This window comes from Calliphora vicina, chromosome X, assembly GCF_958450345.1.
Source record: "Calliphora vicina chromosome X, idCalVici1.1, whole genome shotgun sequence".
In the NCBI taxonomy this organism is placed as follows: Eukaryota; Metazoa; Arthropoda; class Insecta; order Diptera; family Calliphoridae; genus Calliphora; species Calliphora vicina.
The window spans coordinates 4,425,116-4,447,336 of NC_088785.1; the positions used below are offsets into that span (position 1 = coordinate 4,425,116).

The 22,221-nt window shown below is 30.9% G+C and overlaps 1 protein-coding gene across 3 annotated transcripts in view; it reads right to left on the reverse strand.

The window, feature by feature from the left end:
• dpr7 (defective proboscis extension response 7) overlaps nucleotides 1-10,612 on the reverse strand; it is a 129,225-nt gene extending 118,613 nt beyond the window's left edge. For all 3 annotated transcript variants that reach the window (XM_065514729.1, XM_065514728.1, XM_065514727.1), the window contains exon 1: nucleotides 10,526-10,612. The gene's annotated coding sequence lies outside the window, so the exon portion shown is untranslated. The remainder of the gene's footprint in view (nucleotides 1-10,525) is intronic.
• Nucleotides 10,613-22,221: the final 11,609 nt, after the last annotated feature.

The following is a 22,221-nucleotide window of genomic DNA, read 5'->3' on the forward strand; positions in this document are numbered from 1 at the left end:
TGATATTGATCACAGTAGCATTACTATTTTCATCAACCATTTGAGTTGTTGTTTTTTTTCTATATTTTCTTTTATGTTGTCTTCTGCACAATTGCTCTTTAAAAGAGCGTAACAAATGTGTTTAAATTTTTTAAACAATTGTTGTATGGGATGAACATCACTGATTTAAAGCAGATATTGCCAAAACTAAAACTGTCATTGTATAGGTGAGAGAGCTACCCAGCAAACATAATGTCAAACACTTACAATAAGAACAAAATAAAGAATGTTTAGATTTAGAATTTTTTAAGGAAATAAAAGAATATACATTATATGGCCGAAATTCTCTCAATTTTTTTATTTATTTCTGACTTTGTTGTTTTGTGTTCAATTGCAATTGAAACGCGTGTGTTTGCTATGCTTCGTACAAAAACCAACCAGCAACAATGCTTAATGAATTTCTGAAAAAAATGAGACATTTGTGCTCTTTTAAAGATAATAAGAATATGTGTGCCAGGGATGTTAAAGTTGGTACAATTGTACTTTTTTTTGGTACATTTTGACCTTCAAAAGTACCGTGGTACTACCGCGACTCATTTGGTACAATTTTAAAATTTGTTTCCCCTCTTTGAATTTTTAGTATAGCAAACAAATTATTGCGTCCATTTCATTGCATTTGTGGCAAACGTGAAAATAGTTTTTTATTTTCAAAATATAATAAAAACTAAGGAAATAAACAGACTACATGTGCTAACATTATCAAGCCTCATACAGACAGAAGATTGGTTAAGATCGACAAATTCATGCTGCCATGATGTAAAACTTCCAAATTGTTTATTAAATAAACAAATAAATTACTGATTTTGATCTCATATATATGGGGCCTTCAGAAAATTAATTTCAACAGACAGACAGAGAGACAGACAGACAGACAGACAGACGGACAGACAGACAGACAGACAGACAGACAGACAGACAGACAGACAGACGGACATGGCTTAATCGACTCCGCTATCTATAAGGATCCAGAATATACACATCTGCTCAAAATAATAGATACACCTAATTGGAAAAAATTTAAATGGCGGTAACATTGAAAATTTCCTCGCAAGCGTTAAGAATACATCATATTATTAAAATTTCTATCTGGCAATGTCATGTCAGTCAAAAATCTGGCAACTATTTGCTTTCATGTTGATTTTTAAAAACTAGGCCTAAAAGTTAAGTGCTGAAAATTTGAGCCAAATCGGGCAACGATTTCTGGACGACGATTTCATCGAGGTCAAAGTTCAGATATTTGCAAAATTTTACTATTTATATGGAATAAATAGGTGAAACTCGTTAAATTTCTGCATTGTTATCTAGAAATGTATAGATTTATTTATATTAACGAATATTACATTAAAAATTTTTTTTTGGAAGTTAACCCTGCATCTCCTTTGAGTTAAAATGACAAAAACTGTAATATCGCCAAAATTCGGAAAAAATGCAAATTTTTCAGATATTTTAAAAATTTTGCTACTAAATAAATAATTTTGCAATTGAATGCAAAAGAATCGAAATATGTACGTAATTATCATTGTAATGAGATATAAATGACAAAAAATGTTAAAGTTATTACAAATTCGACAGGCAATTAACGTGTTTCAGGCCACTTGAACAAAAAATTTAGGAAAAAAAATTAACATATTTCGAGAAAAATTAAAATATAAGCTAATTTTTATTTAAAATATATTCGTATTTACTTGTGTACGAGTTTTTGTCTTCGTAGGATATCGTTAACCTGTTCGCAGGTATGGCCAAAAACAAATATTTTTTTTAACGGCCGTTTCGAATCTCCATTTTCAAATTTTTAAAAATTTTGTTAAAGAAATTTCAGAATTTTTTGATCATCACATTGGGATTTATTGAGATCAAAATAGGGAATAAAAATATGAAAAAATTATGTCAATACCTCTTAAAGTTTTTCCGTAATTGCGATTTAAATTTTGCGATTTTCAAGAAAAACTAATTTTTTGTCCATATTTAGGCGAATGAGCTCAATTTCCTTAATGTTATAAATTTTAAGTAAAACCTATTCATAATATTATAGTCCTTGTAATTTTAAATATAAAATCGGAAAACGATAACCTTAAATCGTGAAGGTAAAAGGTCAAATTTTTCAATATTTGGAATTTCTAAAGAAAAGATAGCGAAATGTTATATATTTTTGGGCCGATTTTAATGAAACTTGAGCAAAATATACATTGGGGTCTAACATTTACTACAACAGTGCAAAAATGGATTTAATCCTTTAAGAGCACTTGGGGTCAAAATGGCTGTGTTTTTCGTGATTTTTAAAGTTGAGGGTAATTTGGACCCCAAGTGCTGCTAGGGGTTAATTTCCATTTTTGTGCTGTTATTTTAAATCCTGGACTTTATGCTATACTTTCCTCAAGTTTCATTAAAATCGGCCCAAAAATATATAACATTTCGCTATCTTTTCATTAGAAATTCCACATATTGAAAAATTTTACCTTTGACCTTCACGATTTTAAGGTTATCGTTTTCCGATTTTAGTAAAACTTTCAGACCATAATTAAAATTACCAGGATTATAATATTATGAATAAGTTTTACTTAAAATTTATAACAGTAAGGAAATTGGGCTCATTCGCCTAAATATGGGCAAAAAATTAGTTTTTCTTGAAAATCGCAAAATTTAAATCGCAGGTACGGAAAAACTGTAAGATGTATTGACATAATTTTTTCATATTTTTATTCCCTATTTTGATCTCAATAAATTCCAATGTGATGATCAAAAAATTCTGAAATTTGTTTAAGAAAATTTTTAAAAATTTGAAAATGGAGATTTGAAACAGCCGTTAAAAAAAATATTTTTTTGGCCATACCTGTGAATAGGTTAACGGTATCCTACGAAGACAAAAACATATACACAAGTAAATACGGATATATTTTAGATAAAAATTAGCTAATATTTTAATTTTTCTCGAAATATGTCAATTTTTTTTCCTAAAATTTTTGTTCAAGTGGCCTGAAACACGTTAATGGTCTGGCGAATTTCTAATAACTTTAACATTTTTTAACCAAATTTTGTCATTTATATCTCATTACAGCGATAATTACGTATACATTTCGATTCTTTTCTATTCAATTGCAAAATTATTTATTTAGTAGCAACATTTTTAAAATATCTGAAAAATTTGCATTTTTTCCGAATTTTGGCGATAATACAGTTTTTGGGTCATTTTGACCCAAAGGAGATGCAGGGTTAACTTCGAAAAAAATTGTTTAATGTAATATTCGTTAATATAAATAAATATATACATTTCATTTTTTATTTCATTTCACTATTGACCTGTATTTTAGTTTCATGGATCGTGCCTTTCTTGATTGGGATAACGTAAAAAGAGTTCACTCCTACTAATGAGATCAGGCTCTGAACCAGTGAATTTGAATTATTTTCTATCTATTTGTAGAGTTAATTTTATTTACTGGTTCATCTGTTTCACATTCCAGAATAGAAAAACGATTTTCATTGTTTAGTCTAGCAGGTTCACTATCCTTATATAAATTAGCCAAGGGTGCCGCTTTCGAAGACTTGGGACATCGTGCCCGTTTTAATACTGTAACATACCGGTCCATTCCAACCTGTATATGGGATTTATTATCTTTATTTAATGGTTGACTAATGTTGGGTATAGCGCCGCTTAATGGGTTAATTTTATGTGTAGGGTGTGGTGGTTTTCGTTTCTGAAGCTGATATAGCTAGCATACTTTCAGGCGTAAGTAAAATATTTTTATTTTCTGGTAACTCCAGATTAACAGCTGACAATGCGGGGGAACAAGAACGAGCACGGTTAACAGACTTGGCGGTTAAAAACAAGCTGTCATCTATTCTTCTGTTTGTTTTGTTTATATTTTTTTCATCTGCATTAACTGTAACGTATGCATTTCTGCCGTTTACACTTAACCTTCGCTCACTGTTTTCGTTAAAGAGACGCATTAAAGAGTAGTTGTAAATACTTTAGTTAACACTCTTGATCTATATTTAATAGTTAATGCACAAAGTTGAAAGAAAAAATAAAGAATTTTTATTTATTTATCTTTTAGATCTTGTTTTGATTTTTTATTTAATAATATTATTAAAATAAAAGCGTCCTTTCGCGTAATTAATAAACAGGTGCAATTTATATTTATTTTCCGAAAGAATCATTAAAATAACGAATTAACTCGGAGTAAAAATAAAACACGTCCAATTTCAATCACAGTGTGAGTGATCACATAGTATTATTGTTTTGTTTAGAGTTATGTTTAAATACAATTTACTATTTTTATAAACATGTTTCATTTGGAAATTAACGAATGATAAGTAAAAACCAACTGGTGCAATTCAATTCATTGGCAATAATGTGAGCTTCTGAGATACATACAAAAAATACGCCGTTTTTGTGTGTATCTCTGTCACTCTGACCTTGCCGTCCTTGTCTTCGGTCAACCGCCCGGTCAACCATTCCTTTGGTGGCAGGTTGTCTTTATGAATTATCACTAGCTCACCGACCTACAGATTGGAAATTTGCTGATGCCATTTCACCTTGTGCTGTAGACTCTGTATATATTCTTTGGACCAAGCTTGCTAAAACATCTTGAGTCCGGAGAGTAGTCGCCATCGTCTACAAGACGTAAGCTCGTTGCCACTCACGCCTTCTGATTCTGGCGTACGCATACCACCACATATTAACAGATGTGGAGGTGTTAGTTCTACCCTGTTGTTGGGATCTAGTGACAGCGAAGCTATGTGTTGGCTGTTCACAGCCTCCACTTCTGCGAGCATGGTTTCCATTTCTTCGACGTTTACTACTGCTCGCAGAAGCAGGTATCTGGCCTGCTTGACAACAGCTTCCCATAGACCTCTGATGTGAGATGGAATTAAGCTGAATTCGGTTTTGACTGATGCCGCGAATGACACCAGATCATTCAGTTGATCCTCGCACGTCTACCTTAGATCATTCAACTCTTTTCTGGCACCTACAAAGTGAATCTTCCTGGACAATCTTCGTCTGGCAGCTAACCTTTTAAGATATAACATAAATGCATTAGCTGAAAAATCAGCTAATGCATTTATGAATTCTCAGTTATACATTTACAGGTCCACTATCTGTGGGTAAGTCTCCCGTTATTTGAGACATTAATTTTGATTTGTATTGTAAACAATGCACACAATACGTAAATGTCTTAGATATATCTCATATATAGGTAGAATCTTTGGTTTAGAACGGAAAATTTAGCCCATTCAAATCCCCAGGAACATATGGAATTTTTCCAAGCTTTCAACAAAAAGGAGGTGATATTTTGTCCCTCAACTATCGATAATTTTCAAATCAAGTCTACTGGCGTGTCATGTGCCAACGTATTGGCGAGAGATTAAAGTGGTCTTTATACTTAAGGCTGGGGGCAAATCTTGAAAACGATGGACAAACTACTTGAAAGTTATATAAGGGATACATATTTTGATCCAATATATACTTGATGAATCCAATACACCTCCTCCAGTTAGCTTATCAACCTGGTAAATCTACGGTGACTGCCTTCATCATGTGACTAAGCTAATCAAGAAGGCCATAGGTGCAAATTACATATCATTTTGTACGTTCATTGTCAATCAGAGTATCTTCGACAATATGTCACTGCGTAGCACTGCTTAGAAAATGGGATTCCTTACATTATAAGGAAATGGATTTTGGAAATGCTGTTGTGTGGTGATCCTTCTAAATCCAACTTAATAATTCTATATTAAGTTGGATTTAGGAGGATCACCTAACACCATTAGAGCAACTAGGGGATGACCACAAGGTGGCGTATTATCGCCTTTATTGTGGACTCTAGTTATCTATATATTATTAACTTCTGGAAGAACTTAACAACTTAGGATTCCGCACATATCGTTACGTAACGATATCGGAAAGGATGCAGACTGCTCTAAATCTAACCCCCAAGTGGTGCTTGGAAAGGGGGCTGACCATTAAACCATCCAAGACTATTCTTGCACCATTTATCGAATGGAGTGTTATTATACTCATAGAGCCTACATTGAATGGCTGCTCATCTATAGGGTTTTCTAAGGATGTAAAATATCTTGGGGTACACTTGATAGGACTCTCACTTGGAATACTCATTTATCCAAAACTGTCAAAAAAGCTACTTGGGCAATATATGTCTGCCAGCGACTTTTTGGTAAAACCGAAGATGATTTACTGTTGTTTTATTACGGTAATTAGGCCAATAATAACATATGCTGCATTGGCATGGTGGAAAAAGGTGAAATAGATGACCGCGAGAGCATTACTTGACAATGTATATCATCTGTGTCTTTATTACCTGTCCCACTCATGCTTTGGGTGCATCCAGACTACCGGGGATATCCCGTGTAATGCCGGGATATCTGGTTGGGCACATGCGCATTCTTGGCATCTTTGAAATAGATCCTAGTATTGTAATATCGGACTATAGGTCACCATGTATATGCATAGAATGTTTAGGGTCCCTATACCATGGTGGCAGAATGGATACATTCCCATTAATATTTCAGGTGGAAATTTTCAACGAATGTTTAAAAAGGAGATTAAGGACTACTAAGATATTTGTCTGGTGTTGTTATGGACTGCTGGACATCCTTGAATGAACTCGGTGCACACAATGAACTCACATTGTGCTGGGTACCTGGCCATGAAGGTCATGCTGGCAAGGAACGCGCTGATTGTCTTGGAAACAGGAGCGTCACGTTCGTTTATAGGTCCTGAACCATTCTACAGAATTCCACGTGGATACACAATGAAACGTATTCGTTCTTGCGTTGAATTGGAATTTGCCAGATTTTGGGATAATTTACAGGGGCTAAGACAGTCCAAACGGTACATTACTCTATCCAGACGTAGATCCTAGTCATTGCTTTCGCTCCGTATGGGTGACTTGAGAATAATTACTATTATTCACCGGACACTGGTTTAAAGTATCACCAATTTATTTTAGATAATGTTGAGAATGAATAGTGCAGGCTTTGTAAACTTCATGCCGAAACCTCTGAACATGTTATATGCGACTGTCCAACGCTGCACAGTGGTCCAAATGCTAAATCTAGCCGGAAAAAAGTCATTTTTTTAAATGTTTCAAAAGCTAATTTTTTGTATGGCATATGGCATATTTTATTTTCTTTAAATAGCTACGCTAGCATTGGTACATTGCTACAAAAACAAGTAATTGCTACTTGTTAAAAAATTAATATCTCAAGCGACATTTAACAGTGCAAGTGAAATTGTCGTCAAAAAATAATAAGAACAATTAAAAAAAAAAATTGTTTGTGTAATTAATATAACAAAGGTAAGAGTGAAAATCACTGTTTAAATTTTTCATAAAATATGTTTTGTTTACATGTGTGTGTTAAATGTGAAATTTTTGTTCAATGCCCAAATTCAATTAGAATTTCAAATGGTAATTTAACAGAGTTAAGCTTTAGTTTTTATGTTGTCGTCATCTATATATATGTTGCTTTTTAATGTGTAAAAAATTAGCTGCCACTTTTTGCCTCAACGATTTTTATTTCATTTAGAGTTTAACATGTCAATTACAAGGAAGGAGCTGTACTTTTATTTTTAAGGTTGGCGTGGCAGTTCGACCACTTCAAATTTTTTAATGAATGGCATCCTTTAATTCCTTCCACACATACAGAAAGACGGTGTGAAAATTTCAGGAAAATCGGTCCAGCAGTTTCGCCGTTTATAGGCTTCAAACAAACCCACAGAGAAAAAATGTTCATACAAAAACACACATTCATGTCCAAAAACAATTTTTTTTTCTCAGATTGTTTATACTGATGAAATATATAAACGTACAAAGTTTTATGTCGATACGGCTTTACAAAAGACTTTTTTCCGGCTATATTGAGCATTTGGACCACTGTGCGCTGGCTACGTGCAGAACTAAATGGCTCGGAAGGCTTTTATGGCCCCGGGGAAGTAACTGATCTCTCACGAAATAGAATAATTGGCTTAATACGTAGCATAAATCTATTGGGTTAAAAAATCTTAGGGTTAACCTACATAAATATTAGAGTTATTCAGCTTACAAGTTAAAAACAGGCTGTAGTCAAGTGCTTTCATCTTCACTAAACTACAATTCTACAAGTTTACAAGTTACAATTACATATCTAATTCTTACAACTGCTGATGAATTGTGTTTCATTAAAATTTTAACAACATTTGTAGCTTTTTGCACTTGTAAACTACAATTTCTACAATTACAAGTTCTTGTACATATATATTGTGATATTAATTTTAAAATCCTTATTTATTATTACTCAAAATGCTAAAATATCCTATAAAAACGCAATATAACACATTTTAATAATATTTCATATTTTTTAGACCCAATCTCTCGGAAAATGTGCGGGAGCGATAAAAATAAATACTTTTGCAATTATGAGTACTAATTTAGAATTGCCTATATATGATTAGATTTCCAGAGTGGCTATTCCGGAACGCAAAAAAAAAAATGTAAGAAAGTATTATTTCCATAAATGGTCCACACATACATCATATTTAGCCAATAAATCTCGACTTAAAAAAACACGAGTTAGGGCCTTTCCATATTAAGGTAACAAAATGCTACTTAATATTAAAATGTTTGGATTTTGTGTTTATTTGAACAAATTTTTATTATTTAACAGTTAAAAATCAAATTTTATTTCATTGGTCGAAATTTTTTTTTACAATTCTACGAGTTTACAAGTGCAAATTTAGTTTTGTGAAACAAAACCACTTGTAGAAGTATGACTTGTGACTTGTAAAATTCACTTGTAGCTACAAACTTGTAATTGTATTTTGATAAAACACAATTATTCACAATTTTACAGGCAAATACACTTGTAATTGTGAACTTGTAGCTTAGTGAAATACGCCCCAGGCCACTCAACCCCAAGTATGTGTTACCAATTAGATAGTTCAGATCCAGCACTACCATCTACATAAGAAAATGACGAGTTCATCCCATACAAACTAGCTTAATGATGTAATTAGAGACCTTGAAGACTGTCAATGGCAAAATTATTGCAATAACAAACAGTTGCAACCTAAAACGCACCAAACACTGTATAATTTAAAGTTAATTTTCGATTATTTAATAAAAAAAAAATTACGTGTCTACTATGAGTTTCGAAACCAGTCGGTTCGGATACAATACAGGTTAAACATACAGGCTATAATAGCCGAATGATCGTTCGTTGGTAATTGCATCAGTTGAGAACACCTGGACCGATTCGGACAATTTTTTTTGGAAATGTTCGTCCTAGTCCAACTTAGGTTTTTACGGAAAGAAAAATTGGGCATTTATGCCTACTTTTTTTGATTTATCTAAAATTGGAAAACGGCTGCATCGATATGGCTAATATTTTTGTTAAATGTTCGTAGTTATCCAATTAAACTTTTTACTGAAGGAAAAATGGCTAATTTGTTTTTAAATGTTCGTAGTAAAATTCGTATGAAAAATTTACCAGGCCCATTTATTTTCGATACATCTAAAATCTCAGAAACTCAAAATATCTAAATTCGCTAATAACTTATCCAATAAGCGTTTCAAAATATCCAATAAGCGATTAATTAATCAAGAAAAGGAGCTCGATCTGTGATCACTCATATTTCTAAACAAATATCTATTTTTGTATATAAAAACTCCAAATATCTAAATTCGTTAATAACTTGGCCAATAAGCGTTTAATCAAGAAAAAGAGCTCGATCTCTGATCACTCATATTTCTGACCAAAAATCAATTTTTTACATAAAATCTCAGAATATCTAAATTCGCTAATAACTTAGCCAATAAGACTTTAATCAAGAAAAAGAGCTCGATCTGTGATCACTCATATTCTGGCCAAAAATCTATCATTTTATATAAAAGCTCAGAATATCTAAATTCGCTAATAACTTGGCCAATAAGCGTTTAATCAAGAAAAGGAGCTCGATCTGTGATCACTCATATTTCTGAACAAAAATCGATTTTTTTTATAAAAACTCAAAATATCTAAATTCGCTAATAACTTGGCCAATAAGCGTTTAATCAAGAAAAGGAGCTCGATCTGTGATCAATCCTATTTCTGAACAAAAATATCTAAATTCGCTAATAACTTGGCCAATAAGCCTTTAATCAAGGAAAAGAGATCGATCTGTGATCACTCATATTCTGGCCAAAAATCTATCATTTTTTATAAAAACTCAAAATATCTAAATTCGCTAATAACTTGGCCAATAAGCGTTTAATCAAGAAAAGGAGCTCGATCTGTGATCAATCATATTTCTGAACAAAAATAGATTTTTTTATAAAAACTAATAACTTGACCAATAAGAGTTTAATGAAGAAAAGGAGCTCGATCTGTGATCAATCATATTTCTGAACAAAAATCGATTTTTTTATAAAAACTCAAAATAACTAAATTCGTTAGTAACTTGGCCAATAATCGTTTAGATAATTTAGGAAATAAAACAAAACAAGTCACTTACATTAGTATGAGTACTGGAACTCCAACGCTGAAAGATCTTTCAGTTCGTAATCTTCAGGAATCGGTTTTTTATGTGAAAAATCATTTTCGTTTTTTTTTGGGGATTTTCATTAATTTTTTGGATTTAAATTTTAATTTAACTCAATTTTAACTAAATAATGATATTTTTATAAAATATATATTTTTTTAAGATATAAGCATCTTTTTAAATTTTTTCAATTTTGTTTATTGTTACCTTAATTTTTTCACGCACTGTACACTTTTATACTTGCTACTGTTAATTAGCTCACTTTCAGTAGAGGGCACCAATAAGTTTACTTATAACCGCTTCGGTTTCTCTAAGGTTTTAGTTAACTATGCACTTAAATTATCTTTTTTTTCTTGTTATATTTTTGATTTTTTTCTTTATTTTTGTTTTTATACAACTCCTTTTTTAAATTTGACAGTTCAGAAGTTTTTGACATTTATTTTATTTGATTTTTAGTGTTATTTTTGCGTTTACATTGGATTTATAAATTGGAATCATTAAAAAATAAAATTTATAAAACAATGCAAAACAAATGATTTGTTTCTGAAGTTAATGAAAGTTAAGTATATAATTTATTAGTTTTGTGAATATTATTGTTTTCATATTACTTTTATTTGTGTTTTTAGCAGCTTTTTGGCACTTTCCCTGACAATATTAACTTGACTTCAATTTCCGTGCTCTGTTTTTGGCCTCTAAATTTTTAGTAGCGTTCCTGTCAGGAACTTTTTGAGCCTTGTATGTTTTTAAACCTGCATTAGCTTTAACTTTTCGTACCAAATAGTCCGAGCACTGAGCTAACCGGGCTGCTTTCCTACCGGATGTGTTGGGAGCTCTTTTGAAAATGCGTTCTATTTTTTTGGCTTTAGAAACATCATGTGGACCATTCCTTCTACCTGAACCAGGTTTTCTATCAACTGACAAGTTCTCCCGGTACTGTTTAATAACATTGGAAACAGTTTGACGGCAGACCTTTGTATGCTTGGCCAACTTTTTGTAAGACCAAGTTGGGTTTTGTTGAAAATATTTAATAATTTCAGTACGCACTTTTTTCTGGTCACTCATTTTAATCAGATTAACAAAAAATTAATATAATTGACATTACACATAATAACTGACATGTTTTTCAAAGGTAACTTGATCAAAAAAAAATTCAAATAATACTTGGGTTAAAAAATGTAATGAAAAACGTGTGTTAAGAATTTTTCGATCTCACTCCTTACACTAAATATTAAATATTTTGTTCTTGTTTATAGTTTATTTTATAGTTTAAATAAAGTTATACGAATTACGTGCACATAATATGTTTTAATTTACTTAAAAAATTTACTAATTTTTTATTTAATTTTCAAAAATTAGCCTTTTTCTCTAAAGATTTCCCGCCGGAGAAGTTGTTATTTTAGTTTTTCCTGGATTTTCGTGGTTTAACCAATTACTCGGGACAAAATTAGGCTGAATTATTAAAAAAATAGGTTAGTGTAAAGATAAATAATAAATAAATATTTTTAAGATTATCAAAGGTTTCTCTAGGTTATCTATTTTTATGTGTTAACGAAAATGTCGTTGAAACACAAAAATATATTTTATTCTAAATTTAAGATACATATTTACTTACTCCGAAGAAAATAATGGCAAAGTTGCCCTTGTCATAAAGTTGATTGTTTCCTTGAATTTTGAACGGTTCGCTACCTATGGACCTGAACCGGGGAAAAAACCGGGAGACACGGTTTTTTTTTTGGTGTCCGTATATGGTTATTATACCCTTCGCCTTCGTGAGAAGGGTATATATAAGTTTGTCATTCCGTTTGTAATATCCACAATATAATTATCCGACCCTATTAAGTATATATATCCTGATCCTTATAGATAGCGGTGTCGATTAAGCCATGTCCGTCTGTCTGTTGAAATCAATTTTCTGAAGACCCCAGATATTTTCGGGATCCAAATCTTCAATAATTCTGTCAGACATGCTTTCCTGTTTAAAATCAGCAAAATCGGTCCACAAATGGCTGAGATATGAGGAAAAAACCAGGACAACTTCGATTTTTGACCTACACACAGCCTCAAAAGTGAGTAAACACCCGCGAATTTTTTGATTTTTTTAGGATCATTTTCATGATAGTCCGACTTAAATTTTTTTTTTCACAACCGAATCTGTTATTCAACTCAATCTCCAACAAACCGAAACATTAATATTATAATTGATGTATAAATTTTAGGATTTTCATTGTCTTAAAAAAAATTAAAATATTTTTTGGTGTATACTCACTTTTGAGGTTCACTGTATATTTGGATTACTAAGTCATTAATATAGACAATATGGATATCTAATGATAGATATTTCAAGGACTTTTGCAACGACGTTTGTTGAAAATAAGTGTTTTGATTGTTGCTTGGCATATGTTGAGTTAAGCTGTTATTACATATTTATTATTTATTAAAAAATAATATTTTACAAATTCATCAACTTAAAATAACGTCTTTTTGGAAAAAATTAAAACAAGTAATTTATGTAATTAAATAAAGAGATAAATACAGAGCATAAGTTATTCTATTTCTGACACATCTTCAACTAAATCTGGATGTTTTTCCATAGAGGTACAGGTTTCAGGAAAACTTTTATAAAAAGGATGAAAACATGGATTTATAAATGGAAGTTAATCCAGGAGATCCTTTTTCTAGCTGATTTTAACATCTTCGTTTAACATAAGCATTTCTTCTTTTTTAATTTAGTTTGTTCCCACAGCAAGTTTAACGTTCGAAATGAAGCATTTACATCTAATGATGTTATGTATAGAATTTTAGCAAAATTTGTCTTTGTAAATCTTAACCACCTAATATTTTTCCAAACGAATCTTTCCCTATCTTCATTTGTAGTTCTCCACATCAACTTTGTTCTTAATAGAAGAGTTGATGTAAAAAAATTCTTCTGATCTGACATCTTACAAAATTGTACAAATCATGCGGATGGTGTATTTGAGCATTAGATATTTTTCTTTTTCATTCTATCACTGAGTTATCAACATCGCATTCCATGTGTGTATGTCCAGGTTCAAGAAATTTATGATCGATAGTTTCTAATGTTTGATTAATTTCAAGAGCCAATATAAACATTGCGATTATTATATGTTTAAATAAACACGATGCAATTTGGGAGCAGGTAATGCTTCATGTCGCGTGTAGAACAAGTGTCAAGTGTAGACTTCTTAAAGTTCATGTTCATGGCTGCAAAAGATGTTAAGTTATCGATAAAAAAGCATCTTACTCTTGAAAACATTTGTGTACGCAGAGATGATGATTGACTCGGATTTATATTTATCACAATATAATTTATACATTTGTGTCAGGGATAACTCAGCATGAAAATACTTGCAGCTTGTATCCCTCCTGCAATAGTGAATTTCGTAATTGGGAATGCTATTTATGTGGTATTTTACAAGTTGAATTACATTTTTCTGTCAGTCTATTTTTACCTCCACCTGATCGTCGCTTGTCACAAAAGACACTATTAGGACACTCTAATTTTTACCTCAGAACAGTTTTGACGAAAATGCTCTGTAGGAAGCAATTTTGGCAAACTTGCACTCGTATTCTACATAATAGACAGCTTGAAATTTTCGCTCACGGGGCTTTTCTGGGTGTTTGATGGAAATCAATGATCCAATAAACAATATTCTCTGATTATACGTCCCCAAAGACCAATATGTCTGAAAAATACTTTTTTGGAATACAAGTGGTGCTTCCTGTCACCAGTCAAACAACAGAGGTCTAAATTTTCTATTCGGCACAACATTACCCTTTACATTGACGTATGTTTTCCCGTGGTTTCTTCTTTCGCGTAAGATTTTTCAAGAATAAGCTCTTTGAGAAGACAAAATAGGAAAATAAAGAAAAAAACTACAAATAAGGAAAGAAAAAGCTAAGTAAAGAAAATAATCATGGCTATTCCTGTTCTCACTTTCACCATTCACCCTATTTTTGAAAGCATAATTACAACAATATAATATAAAATTTCGAAAATTATATAATTAAGGTGAAACAAATTACGTGTAAACATTTCTAATAAGAAATTCTGAGAAAATTAGATACTATCGTTGTAATTGTGCTTTCAAAAATAAGGTGAATGGTGAAAGTGAGAACAGGAATAACCCTGAATAATAAATAAACATCTAAAACAATGTTTAATGTTTTTAGATGTTTATCATACATCATACAATTTTTGCAAAGTCTTCGACAAAAACAAAACTAGTTATTTAAAAAATATTTTAACCAAATGAGAATTATATCAACTCATGTTAAAAACACGCATGCAAACGAAATTACCGAATGAGAGTAATATGCACATGATAACAACAAACACACTTATTTGCTTGCTTGTGTTGTTGTTTTATCCCAAGTGTTGTATTCAAATAAAAATCAAACAAAAACAATTATTTTCAGACAGGCCATTGTTAGAAAATATTTTAGCAATAATTCTTTCTGTGAAAGAATCTTGCAATTATAGTTCTCAAAATATTTTGAAATGATTATTTACTTTTACTGTTCCGATACCAACCATGTTTGGTTAGACTTGATTCGTATAAAATTTGAATACTTTTACAATTATAGTTCTCCAGATATTCGAAAATAACTATTTACTTTGTATGATAGGTGCCGCGTCCACGAATCCAATCCCGCCCATTTTCAGCCAAACTTCATATAGTGATACGAAATTTAATCGTAAAATCCTTTAATATTATAGTTCTTCAGATATTCGAAATTAACAATTTATAATAGCGCATATTTTCAGACAAACTATATACACACAATTATAGTTCTCCAGATATTCCATAATAACAATTTACTTCTAGATATAAATGAACATACAGTAATAATTTCGAGAGGATCGGTCCAGTAAACAGTTATGACCGATAAAGTCTAATTTCGGCAGGACATTTGAATGGGAGCTACGTGAAATAATGGACCAATTTCTGCCAGTTTCAATAGGCTTCGTCATTGCGCTGAAGCAAATGTATGCACCAAATTTTACCGAAATGTTTTCAAAATTGCTCACAAGGTTTACATGGACAGGCATCCAGGCATGGACGTACATCGTTAAATCAGAAAATGATTCTGAGTCGATTAAGGTGGGTGTTAGACTAATATTTTTGGGAGTTACAAACATCAGCACCTCACTATGGTGGTGTACTTTAAAATAAGCATTGTTGGGATAGCAATACATGCTAATATTTGAAAAAAAAAACAAACAAAAATATTATATGTTATTTAATTTCGGCTCAGCCGAAACAATTTTTATACCGGGAAAAACTCGGTGTTTAACAGGTAAGCCTCCACCCCCGCCGAAAAATTCTACCATTTCTTTCACCACCGAACAAAAATAGTCGATTTGCCTTACTGATACCATTACTTGTACACTTTTTAGTTTTGCAGTTATAGCGTACAAACATTAAAATATTTCACTAAACATGTAAAATTATTAATTCATTTATGTTGTATATTTTAAATAATACCCAATAATTAATGCAATACAAACTGAAACAAAATGCTTTTTTTTTACATCACACATAATCTTATACACATATAGCATATTTTAATTATTACTTTAATCCATTCAATAATCACTTACAGTTTTTCCAAATGGCAAGATTTGGTCTACTATTTTGTTTTAAACTTGTTTATTTTTTAATATTGTTTTCTAACCATTTTCATTTCTTTATATGTTCATTTATTTTTTTTTTCTTATACTAAAATACAAAAAAATATTTTTGCAATTGACAGCGCACAATCTGAATAACGGTAATCAGGAAAATACAAACAAGAAATCACCCCTATTTAACAGTATTGTATATTTTGCGTTTATTTTTTAGTCGCCCATATAAATACTTGGGTGACGGTCAAACAATTTCTTTCATGTCAGAAGAAATGTTCGCACAACTATGTCTGACATAAAATGTCGGCCATTTAAAACAATCTACCATGGCGTAATGATTATAAGGTGTATGCGTTACGGCAATAAATACAACAATACAAAAACAACTTTTATAGTGTCAAAAACAGCTGCTTAATGTATACAAATTACAGTAAACAAAATTTTTGACAAGATGAATGTTGTAAACAAACTCGAGCGAAAAATAATCAGCTGTTTGATTAATTTCACCTTGTATATCATTACACCATACAATCTACTATGAAATCTATACACCAAGGCAAATTTATATAAGGTGGAGCCAGTCAAACAGCTGATTATTATCCCCTTCATCTTCGTGAGAAGGGTATATATAAGTTTGTCATTCCGTTTGTAATTTCTACAATATAATTTTCTGACCCTATAAAGTCAAGGCAAATTTATTTACAGGTATACCCAATTCTACAACAAATACAACTATGCAAAAATAACATTTTCTTTATTTTTGTAAAATTATTTGCTAGCTGTCAAACAGCTTAAGAACAGCTGACTGCAAAAAGTGTAAAATAAGTAAAAAAGTTTTCTGAAGTTTTCTTCTAAAATAAAAACAATAAATATTGTGGTATTATTAAAATAATTGTAAATAAATAAACATTTAAAAATTCTAATAATTTTACGAACATTTTTAATCGAGAATTATATAAATTTTCAATTGGTTGCCTCTTTTTCTGAAGTGATTTTGAAACGGAAGACAAAGATCGCTCAGGCCAGCCAAAAAAGTTTGAAGACCATGAATTGGAGGCGTTACTCCTTGAAGAATGTTGTCAAACTCAACAAGAGCTTGCAAAATCATTGGGAGCTACTCAATCAGCAATTTCAAACGATTGCAAGCAGCAGGATTCATATAAAAACAGGGAAATTGGATATCATACAAATTGAAGCCGAGAGACCTTGAAAGACAATTTTGTATGTCTGAACTACTGCTTGAACGCTTTAAAAGAAAATCATGTTTGCACCGAATCATTACTTGCGATGAAAAATGGATCCATTACGATAAACCGAAGCGTAAGAGATCGTATATGAAGCCCGGCCAACCAACCGAATCGACACCAAAGCGAAATGTCGATTTCACCTTTTTATTTAACTTTAATATAATAATTATTAAAGCTTAAGGTCTTTATAAAAAATATTTTAATTTGTATATAAAGACCTTTTTCACTTTTATACACCTTTAAAACGTATTAAAGAATGTAAACAAACTTTGACAGCTAGAAGTGAAAAAACAAATCGAGCAATAAATAGTCAGCTTGCTTTTCGACGTCACCTTATTAGATTCGCCTTGCTATAAAGTATATACATATATTCTGTATCCTTATAGATAGCGGAGTCGATTAAGCCTTGTCCGCCTGTCTGTCTGTTGAAATCAATTTTCTGAAGACCCCAGATATCTTCGGGATCCAAACCTTCAATAATTCTGTCAAACATGCTTTCGAGAAGTTTCCTATTTAACAGACAGACGGACATGGCTTAATCGACTCCGCTATCTATAAGGATCCAGAATATATATACTTTATAGGGTCGGAAAATTATATTTTGGAAATTACAAACGGAATGACAAACTTATATATACCCTTCTCACGAAGGTGAAGGGTATAATAATACTGCAACACTCTTACTTGTTTTTTGTTTTAACAGTTGTCAAAGCTTGTTTTTATATTTAAATATTTACATTTTCTAATCGTATTAACAAAATATTTATTTTTTACATAAATAAGTAAAGCCCTCACTATACATCTAAATCTACATTAATTCTACATTATCTAAACTACATTAAGTTCAAGGTGCAATTAATAAGGTGTCATCCATCGGCAGCACAGCTGATTATAGAAATAGCACGCGATAATGTCAAACTACACGTATAAAAAATATTCGCCGGTACGCATTTATTTCAAACTCCATATAAAAAAATTAGTGAATTCGCATGTACATTGACTCACAAAACTCTTCGTACCTCACTAATTTGTATTTAAAAACTTGTTAAAATATAAAATATTTGGATCAAATAAACAAAATAACTTAACATATTTATGCATTCTTCTATTATGCAAAATAAAAACACAAACAAATTCAACAGTATTAACAAAAATATATAAACATTATATCAAACATAAAATAACTTCAAAAATTCAGTCTCAAAAGTCATGGTACCTTTCTAAAACTTTAAACAAGTAGCACAAATTTGTTTTACCAAATATTGAAACTTTGGCTGACTTCCAATATGTTAGTTGCTTTGTATTTGAACAAAGTATACTGTTTCATAATGCCGGCATACAAAATGCTTACTGTGTATACTATTTCAAAATGGCGCCAATGAGTATTTTGAATGCAGTAAAAAAGCAATCACGCATCGGTTAATGCTTTCTTTGATAATTTTTTACTTACGCACACAAATAAAAAAAGAAAAGAATATAGAGAATGGCCGATTCACAAAAGGAAGTAATATTATTTTTTTTTGGATAAAAAACTTAATATAAACACCAAATAAATACTTTTATATATTTTTCAGTGAAAAAATTATAATTTGCATATCGTAAATGTAAACAAAGTACATAGTTGCATTGTTTAGGAAGTTTAAATATGTACATAATTAAAATACAGTAGGAGAACTGCATACAAACTTTGTATTGATACATTTTGGAAGTCAGCCTTTTACTTGTTTAATATTTTGTAGGGTTTCCTTTTAGTTGTATTGTTGCTTTTAACCGGTCTGGCATGGAATGAACAAGCATTCTGGTCAAATCAGATGAAATTTTCTGCCATTCTTGAATAAGAACTGCCTTAAAGTCAGATTTGTTACTTATTTGATGTTTTCTAATCTGTTTTTCCAGATAGTCCCATAGATGTTCTATGGGATTGTGATCAGGACTTTGGCTAGGGGTTTGAAGAATATGGGGAGTATTGTAAATGATCACCATTTTTACGATACCAGCAGTGTGTTTGGGATCATTGTCCTGTTGAATGTAAAATCGGTCAAGCAGTCCCAGTTTTTCTGCACTTTGGTGTAAATTATTTTTTAATATATTGTTACGAAATTGTACTTGAATTCAAATATAACGATTTTAAGGGCTGATTTAAAAGTAGCATAATGCTTTCAAATAACAGTGCTGTAATAGCAAACTGTAACATATCTGTGGGCATTATTAAATAAAAGCTTTCAGTTGACCATTGATCGTAAGTCGAATATTCAGTTAAAGAACATTGTAGAAATACAGCTTTCTAGATGGTAATGCAGTGTTATAAATAGTGGCAGAGGTTGCAGTCGTGAGTGAGTTTATCAGAGACGCTTTTCGAATAAACATCAACTGAGTGCCTTAAAGTGTGTTGTGTTTTTCAAGTAAATTCGTGTACATTATAAATTGTGTCTGTATTTCTGATAATTTATAAACGTGTATAAAAAAACATTGAGTGGCTATTTAATTCTGTTGTTGTACATTTCAAAGAAATTGTTATAATTTTTGAAAGAGTTGTTACAATTTTCAAACTACTAAACGGCTTTTATTTGCAATCAAAAGTATCCGGTTTTGAAAAGGTTAAAACGTAACAATATCCAATATACAGTGGTTGACAAAACAATGGAAACTTTTCCAAATATTTCATTAGTGGCCTAAAATCTGAAATAATTTTTTAAAAAATATTAACTTAATTTAACAAAAAACAAAGGACATAATTAAATTCTAAAATGAGAAAACAACATTAAAAGATTTCTTTATTACGGCATTGACAAAACAATGGAAACTTAGGTAATATTTTAACAAATATGGTCTAAACTTTGCAATAACTCAATATTTTGTTGGGTATCCCTTATTTTTTATAACTGCTACACATCGACGATGCATTGAACCAATTAAAGTCAATGGTCTCCTTTGAAATATTTTGACATTCCCTTATAATCGCCTCCGATAAATCTTCCTTCCTGGTGTAATTTTGGGTCCTTATTTTACGATCTACAATTTCCCATAGATTTTCTGGATCCACACCTTGCCCTGAAAAACATCCCCAATATTGCCACCGCCAAACTTTACAGTCTTATTTGTGTACTTTGGATCTAATCTTTTTCCTTTTGGTCGTCTAACAAATGTTCTCCCATCACTGTCTCTTAAATTGTATTTGGATTCGTCGGAAAAGAGGACAGTATTCCATTTCTGTATCGACCAGTTTAAATGATCCCTGGCAAATTGTAGACGAGCAGAACGGTTCTTTTTAGAAAGACCAGCCTCATTTGCCCTGCGACTAACTGTTCGGGTATTATTTCTAATTTTAGGCTATTAACAACATCACGAGGAGTTATTTTTGGGAATTTCTTGAACTCTCTCGCTATTAAATTATCTTGTCTAAGAGTAGTCTTATAAGGTCTTCCACCTAAATGTTGAGTTTTTACAGAACTGGTCTCACGAAATTTCTTTATAATTTTTGAAACTGCTGATTTATTTATTGAATATTTGTCACAGATACTTTTTTGTGTTAAACCAGCTTTAAAATCGTTAATTATTTTATTTTTTAAGTCTTCACAAATCTTAACTTTAGCCATTTTCGTTAACTTTGAAAAAAAGCAATTATGCGAAAAACTTAGAAAAATAAATTGTGAAAAATTACCAGAATTTAAAAATAAAATAACTGTAAACAGGATGCTTTTTACATAGTTCTTTTAAATATTATTTTCGTTTTACACTTCTTTCTTGCAGAAGTTTAAAAGTTACCATTGTTTTGTCAGTAGCGAAATAGTGAATATTTTTAATTTTGTTCCCTTTGTTCAGAATATAATTAATTATGTTGTTTGTTTTTCAGTTAATTTATATAAATAAAACTATACAAGAAAAATACTAAAAAAAAAATTTATTTTAAAAAAATGTTTTAAATTTTAGGCTACATATGGAATATTTGGAAAAGTTTCCATTGTTTTGTCAACCACTGTATCTTTAGTAGGGTGGTTTTATCTCATAGGGTTAAAAAAATGAGAAGATGCGTTATTTGTATTATTATTCCTTATTATGGACAAATACTTGTACTTTGGAATCCCATTTCATTTAAATATGTTTGCTATGGTATACCGTTAAATTTTTTTATGTCAGGTATTAGGGTGGTTTTATTTCATAGGGTAAAAAAAATTTCAGAATTTTTTTGGGGGCACCACTCTAAAATGTTTCTTTCTGTCAGAATTTAGGATTGCCAAAGTTTGAGCACTATTGGAAGATGTTAACCCGTGCCACTGCACATAGGTCTGGCGAGCCACTTTTTTTGGCCAAAACTAAAATATTCACTTACAGTGAACCTCAAATGTGATTATACACCAAAAATTATATGATTTTTTTTAAGATAATGAAAATCTTCTAATTTATCTATCGATTAAAATTTAAAAGTTTCGGTTTGTTAGAGAATGTGTTGAATAATAGATTCTGTTGTGAAAAAAAAGATTCAAGTCTCACTTTTGAGGCTGTATATACATAAATTCGTACAAAATATACAATTAATAACAAAAAACATAAATTTTATTTAATTTTATTATTATTAAATTTTATTTAATAATTTATAATATAATAATTATAATAATTTATTTTTTTACTTCCACTCTGCTAAACTCTGAGTAAATCATAATTTTTGAAGCAAAAGTTTCCTGAAACAAAAATTGATTTCTTAAAAATAAGCAAAAACTAGCAGAAAGTTATTGATGATTCGTAAGCAGAAAATATCACTGTAACGGCCATTTTCA